We start from the raw sequence: 7,108 nt of genomic DNA on the forward strand, positions 1-7,108 counted from the left end.
AATCACCTAGAATTTGCTTTTGTTTTTGCACTGGCATAATTTAAAACGCAGAATAAAAGTGCCTTAGCCTAATGCCGCAAACTGGCTGATTCTCAGCCTGCTTATAAACACAGACCAAGAATCAGCTGACCTGCAGGCATCTGTTTTCTTGTGTCTGTACCCAGAATCACTGTGTCAGGCTGGGTGCAGATAGATTGGCACAGAAATGCGCCAAAATCTTTTACATTTCTGCACCAAGGCCATAGCCACTGTCCTTCTGCCAGATGAATTAATCCACAAATGTTGAGTTTTGGAGAGCCTATTTCATTTGTCCTTTTCATGATAGCCTAATTTAGACTGCTTATTAATACCCAGGGTCCCATGACCATATAAAGGCACAAGGCCGAAGACAGAGTGCTTTTATACAGGTCATGGAACTCCGAGGTGACTTATAATATTTTTTTCAACAGGGGGTACTTTATTAATTATAATACACCGATTTCAGTGAGTCGTGTGACAGAAATTACATCACTAAGCACTGTTTATAAGGAAATAATTGACAGGATATTCATTGCTTTTGTGTATTATAAATATATAAATACGGGTATTGAAAATGTTTTCCAGAATGCTCAGGATGTGGGGTTTTTGCATAATCTTGATCACCGTACTTTAAGTCTGCTAAAAATAATTTATACACAAAATAAATCCAATAGGATTTCCAATAAAAGGTAAAACCATATCCTACTTGTTGATTATTACAGGAAAAAAAGGAAATAGTTTTTAATAAACTATGGAGTCTATGGCCTCCTTGTCATTTTTAGGTCACTTTCACTACTCAAACTTGTGTAGCCCAGAGTACATTAGGTTGCTAGAAGCACTGTCCTAATATTATTTGCAAATATTCTTATCTGAGCTAGTGAAAGTTTACTTCACCACCAATCGCTGTACAATGCATTGGAAATGAATACAAAACATATGACAAGCAGGCAGGAAAGTAAATACCAATTAACTGCAATAAAGAAACCAATAATGGCTTGAACACATTGACATGTTGTTTAAGCTAGAGCTGGGAAATAACAATAACTTGAGAGGAGCAATGGATATGCAATGTCCTGCTAAAAAATGAATTAAATGGCCCTTTACTTCTCAGAGCCCAACCAACTACCTGTTTTGATTTGAATGTCAGTGACAGTCCAGCAAGCTGTTTCACCTACGGCCTGGATACGCCATAACAACGCCACCCCAGCTACCAATCAGCACATACTAGAACCACAGGACAATGCGAAAGGGGTTACTATGTATCGCACATAGAGAACTGCAGCTGTACCTTCCTGGGCCTACTGTGGCCTCCTCACTCCAGCTGACACTTGACAGAGAGGCAGCATGTAAGCACAAGCATTAAAGGGCAAGTGGCACCTTGGCGATACAGATAATGAGGCGCCTCTGAAACCTGTCTCTACCTCTGGCCAAGCTTGTAGGCCATTCCACTTCCCTTACTCACCGCCTCAATTTCGGCTTCGTTTCCACTCCCTCACTCACTTCCCTGTCCGCTCTCCGAAAGCTTCGGTCTAGTTCCGACAGGAAATGACGTACCAGCGCACCCAAAGAGGAGGTCAGCGTCTCAATTTCTGCCACGTCCTCACTCCTCCCAGACAGGTAAGGCAGCCCTACGCTACTGACTGCGCAGATGCAATATCCGGGATAGCAAACAACCATGCGTCCATATTCCTTTTGGGCAAGTAGAATCATCACAGTATAAACGTATGCGTGCCTGATAATATAATATACTAATTAGACCCATATTAGAGTGGAACTTCTGAAAAATCACACTGACATTTAGTACTAATATGACAGTCTCTGCGAACTTGCTGGCACAATGTTTCTGTATTAGCTATACCCATTCAGTAGCACCGTCCGTATAGGAAATATTCTGCTTAAAGGAACAGTAACACCAAAAAATGAAAGTGTTTTAAAGTAATTAAAATATAATGTACAGTTGCCCTGCGCTGGTAAAACTGGTAATTTTGCAACAGAAACGCTACTATAGTTTATATAAATGAGCTGCTATGTCAACACGGGGGCAGCCATTGAAGCTGGGAAAAAGGAGAAAAGGCACAGGCACATAGCAGATAACAGATAAGCTTTGTAGAATATAATGGGGTTTTATCTGTTATCTGCTAAGTAACCTGTGCCTTTTCTCCTGTAAATGGCTGCCCCTGTGGCTACACAGAAGCTTTATTACAGGGGTCTCAAACTCGCGGCCCGCGGGCCATTTGCGGCCCTCGGTACAGTATTTTGTGGCCCGCACCAACGCCTTCTCAAAAGCAATGAATGGATCGCGATTTTTATTGCGATTCAAGGGATAATGCAAGGCACGGCGGGCGGGAGCTGCTTTTTCCAGAGTCCACAGATTGCAAATTAGTGTGAAAGGCATGCCTTTCACTTATATTGTGGTATTCACTTTTAATTCATCACCTGGTCATTCAGGAGTTAAGTCCATTTTGTGTTTTGGGTTGATACAATCGTAAATGTAACCGATTCAATACACTACAATATGATTAATTAGTAAAAGCACCAGGGCTGTGGAGTCGGAGTCGAGGAGTCGGAGGCAATTTTGGGTACCTGGAGTCGGAGTCGGCAAAAAATGAACCGACTCCGACTCCTGCTAAATTTAAATGGGAATAAAAAAAAAATAAAGCAAGTTTAAATGTCCCAATTCACAAACAGTCATAATTAATGACTTCTCTGCTATAAGAATAAAGCCCAATGCACGCAGTGCATAAAAGAACACGAGTGACCATGAAGCTTTTCATTGACTGTATGCTTCACTAAATGGGACGTAACGCACGGTTAAGGTGCGGCAGCTCCACTGCGTCGTGTTTCTCTGTTACAGGGAACACAATGCCCACTGTGAACCTAGCCTAACTCTCACTGATAACTAAGTAAGTAAAAAAAATTAGAAATACTTGTATACGTGCTTTAATTGGGCAATACAGTAGAGTGTTGGCTTCCTAGCCAGTAGTTCTGTGGTTAAATGACATGTATGTCTCCTTCCTTTCCTTCAATGAATGTATAAAATACATTAGCATATTAAAAACAGAGGAGTCGGAGTAGTGGAGTCGGAGTCGGAAGTATCAGAAACTGAGGAGTCGGAGAATTTATCTACTGACTCCACAGCCCTGAAAAGCACCATACTTTCTCATAACCCATGAATAGGTTGGTGTATGTGGGTGCAAATTTTTATGCCCATAACACTCCCCTATCTCTAAAAGATCCGCCCAGTGAACATTAAGACTTTGTGAATCAATAAATACTCCACACTTAGTAATATAAACTTTTGCACCAGATCATATAGGCCTGTTTATTGCAACCAACATTGTATTGCTTTTATGGACTGCACACGTTCTACACTGGTATACCCTGGTTACATCCATGGTATGCCATGTCTAATGTTTCTCCCACTCTTCTTCCTCATCAGTTTGTAAATAACATCCCATGTTCCTCAAATATGAGGGCAGGGCTTTTGCAATAGGTTGTAGTAGTGTGTCTATAATCAGGGGTGGATTTAGGTCTGGTGCTGCCCTATGAAATTTTCATTCATACTAACTAGGCCAGAGCTAATTGGTCTCCCTTTCACACTTTCTAAACCTTTGTGGACTTGGCAAAACATGAAATATGGGAATTGTGAAATTTCATTTTACTACCTCGTCCTGTTGTTCCTTCTCCAGTACCCTAGCTGTGAGTTCAAAGTGGAAAATCTCCTTTAATATGGGCCGATCTTCCACCAAGGGGTACATGTGCAAGCGCTCATACAGGTATGTCTCTCAATTACTCAGTTGTTGGATACATAATTATTTTTTTATTGGATTTTAGTTCCTTAGAATCTAGTATCTAGTGGAATTAAGTTGGAAGCAACTGGACTTTTTTCTTAAAAAATGTCACCGTTCATCTGTTTTCAAGAAACCTCCAAAAGTTCAGTTGCTTTAGGCTTATTTCTACTGTGTATCATGAACTGGATAAATGAAAATCTTTATAGATACATTCCTTTAAAGGAGAAGAGAAGCCCAAGTCACTTGGGGGTGCCAAAATATTAAGTACCCCCAAGTGATTTTAATCACCTACCTTGTACCCCGGGCTGGTGCCCCTGTTAAGAGAGAACCGCACCAGCCCGGGGTAGCTGCAGCGAGCATTTCCTTCTTCCGCGTTGGCACGCTTGCGCATGGGCATTAGAGTAAAAATCCGAACTTTAACAACAAAGTCGACTTTTTAACAACAAAGTCGGCTATTCACTCTACTGTGCCGGCAGAAGAAATGTGTAAGAAGGAAGCGCTTGCTACAGGTACCCTAGGCTGGTGCGGTTTTCTCCCAGGGTACAAGGTAAGCAATTAAAGTCACTTGGGGGTGCCTAACATTTTGGCAGATTCAAAACATCTCTGGGGGGGGAATTCACAGAAGTGGTGATATTGAAACAAAAAAATGTGGAGATAGATTTGTTGGATTTTTCACCTAGTTCACAAATATTTATCTCCACTTTTGTGAACTTGTCTTTTAAACAGACAGTTTTCAGATTTTGTCATTTTGCCGAAATTTTTTTTATGAATTTGCCTTTATCTCTTAGTAAATCTGTCGGTGCCATCAAACCCGGCCCCACATCTACATGAACCTTGGAATAAGGCTTTTACCAGCAGGATTTTGCATTTCATTTGCCATTTGTCATTTCACTTTAGGGGTAATTTTAATTTGTTTAGGACAAGCTGGGCTTTCAAATGGTTTCTATATTTCTGTGTAATTCCACTCCTGTAACAAGATTTACCTTATTCTCTAGCCCCTACTCATTACTAGCCAGCAGCAATCCGGCCCACACCCCAACATGCCCGGTGAATAGAGGTCCAACAGGACTAGGGCCCATTGGGTTTTTATCCAGTGCCCCGTTGGGCCAGTCCATCCCTGTACCCCAATATCCCAGTTTGGGTCCCAGTGTGCATGCGCATGTTTGCTGATCCCCAAGATGGCTGCTGGAGGGCAGAGCTAAAGGTGGGGGGGGGCAATGCTGTCAGGCAGCTCTGTGGTTCTGGACATGCTATGGGGGCACAAATAAGTTGGGGCAAATATCAGTAAAGTTATTAAAGAGGGGGCACTGCTGCTAAAACTAAAAATTTGCCTGGGAGGCTTTACTTTTTCTTTAAATAAAAATGTGTACAATATATTCACTCAAAATGTTATTGCCTCATTCATTAAGCCAAAACTAGCATAATCATGCAAATGTGAGGTAAAAACTTTTTATACATAAGATATAAATTAAACTTTTTTTTAATCAGTGTTTTACTTGTTTATAAAATGTTAATGAGGCTTTTTGCACCTATTGTTCTAGGGTTAGACAGAAACTTGTCCCCTAACAATAGTCTGCTAATCCCCATTTATATGTTACTGATCCCCCAATGGGGCCCATACCAGCGGTGTGAAATGGAGATTGGGTGAAACAAAACAGAAGAGCTTAGAGTTACACTGAGCTTTACTCCATTTTGAAAATGTCGGGAAAAATGACGTTAAAACAGCGTATAAATGTCGTTTAAACAACAAATTCACAAGAGTGTCTGTAAACTGTCTTTCTTTCACCAAAAACAGAAAAGTGGCGGTTGAGTCGGAATTTAGGCGGATTTCTGGAGAAAGTGTTTTCCACCAGTTTTTCCACCACATTTACTCCAAAAAAGGCTCTCTCCACTTTTGTGAATTTGTCTTTTAAACAGACAGTTTTCAGATTTTGTCATTTTACCAACAATTTTTTGTATGAATTTGTCTTTAGCTCTTAGTAAATCTGTCAGTGCCATCAAACCCGGCCCCACATCTACATGAGCCTCAGAATAAGGATTTTACCAGCAGGAGTTTGCATTTCATTTTAGGGGTATTTCCAGATGGGTAATTTTAGGGCTTTTTAATGGTTTCTGTGTAATTCCACTTTTGTAACAAGATTTAAGGATCTAAAAACCTTCTTCTCTAGCCCCTACTCATAACTGGTCAGCAGTAATCCGGCCTACACACCAACATGCCCGGCGAAAATGGGCCGAACAGGACTAGGGCCCACCGGGTTTTTATCAAATGCCCTGTTGGGGGCCAGTCCAACCCTGTACCCCAATATCCCAGTGAGTATGTAATACAGGAGATATCCTGTAAGCGCTATCTCTTATCCCCTGCTGGTATATGGTACAGGAGATTCACCCTACTTCTATGCATTTTCAGTAACTCTTTAGCCAGTATATAGTTCAGCAGGGGGTACGCTAGCCATTTGCTGTTTTGTCTAGACAACGGCCCCAGTATTGAGTATGTTGCAGACTACACTGATTCCCAATGCTACTTACTATAGCAATTACATTTCCAAATAACTTTTAAAGCACAAATAATTTTTAATAAATTCACATTGGAAAGTTACTTGGAATTAAACAAAAACTTTTTTTCAGGGTTTACACGTCCTTTAAAAAGAAAGTCTTCTAATATATTTGCAGGGTGCCGCCTTGGATTACTTAGCATGGCCATATCTTCCCTCCACCAGTTATACTATACTACACTAGCTCATACTGTGCTAATTAAAAATAATGCTTTATTCTTTTTGCATGATGGCATGTGGAAAACTGAGCAGCATTTTCACCCAGAAATCTCAATATGACCCTTAAGCTAACTACATTATTCAGCATCTTTTGTTACCTTAAAGTTAAAGACATTGAGGCTCACTTATCAACTTTCTCAGGGAATGTTGATAAATGGAGGATTCATCCCCCTAGTTATATAGGTCTTGGTGCAAGGGGCAGGCTTTAACCCTGAATGTTTCATTCAGTCGGTTAGGATAGGCCAACCGCCAATATGACGCTGACAAGAGGACGAAAGAAACATCCTACAAGCGGGAGGAGCAAGCGTAGCTGAGTGGTCAAGACACCCGCCTTAAGCCAGCCAGCCAGTAGTTCTAATCCCCCCATAGCCAGAAATATGTCTCACCACAGGTTACGCCCTTGTGACCCCTGGACAGAAGTCACATAACCTCCCTATGTCCCGGCAACCGCTTGGCCCAGAAATGGGCTGCTGCGGTTGTCGTTATGACTTTTTCAATGGCTACATTTACATTTCCCCACAAATCCTC

At 41.3% G+C, this 7,108-nt stretch overlaps 1 protein-coding gene across 8 annotated transcripts in view; it reads right to left on the minus strand.

Moving 5' to 3' along the window:
• Nucleotides 1–1,646, minus strand: part of sec24c (SEC24 homolog C, COPII coat complex component) — a 35,690-nt gene extending 34,044 nt beyond the window's left edge. For 3 of the 8 annotated variants that reach the window (XM_031905142.1, XM_031905141.1, XM_031905138.1), the window contains exon 1: nucleotides 1,481–1,646. The gene's annotated coding sequence lies outside the window, so the exon portion shown is untranslated. 8 annotated transcript variants of the gene reach the window in all.
• Nucleotides 1,647–7,108: the final 5,462 nt, after the last annotated feature.

This window comes from Xenopus tropicalis, chromosome 7 (assembly GCF_000004195.4).
Source record: "Xenopus tropicalis strain Nigerian chromosome 7, UCB_Xtro_10.0, whole genome shotgun sequence".
NCBI lineage: Eukaryota > Metazoa > Chordata > Amphibia > Anura > Pipidae > Xenopus > Xenopus tropicalis.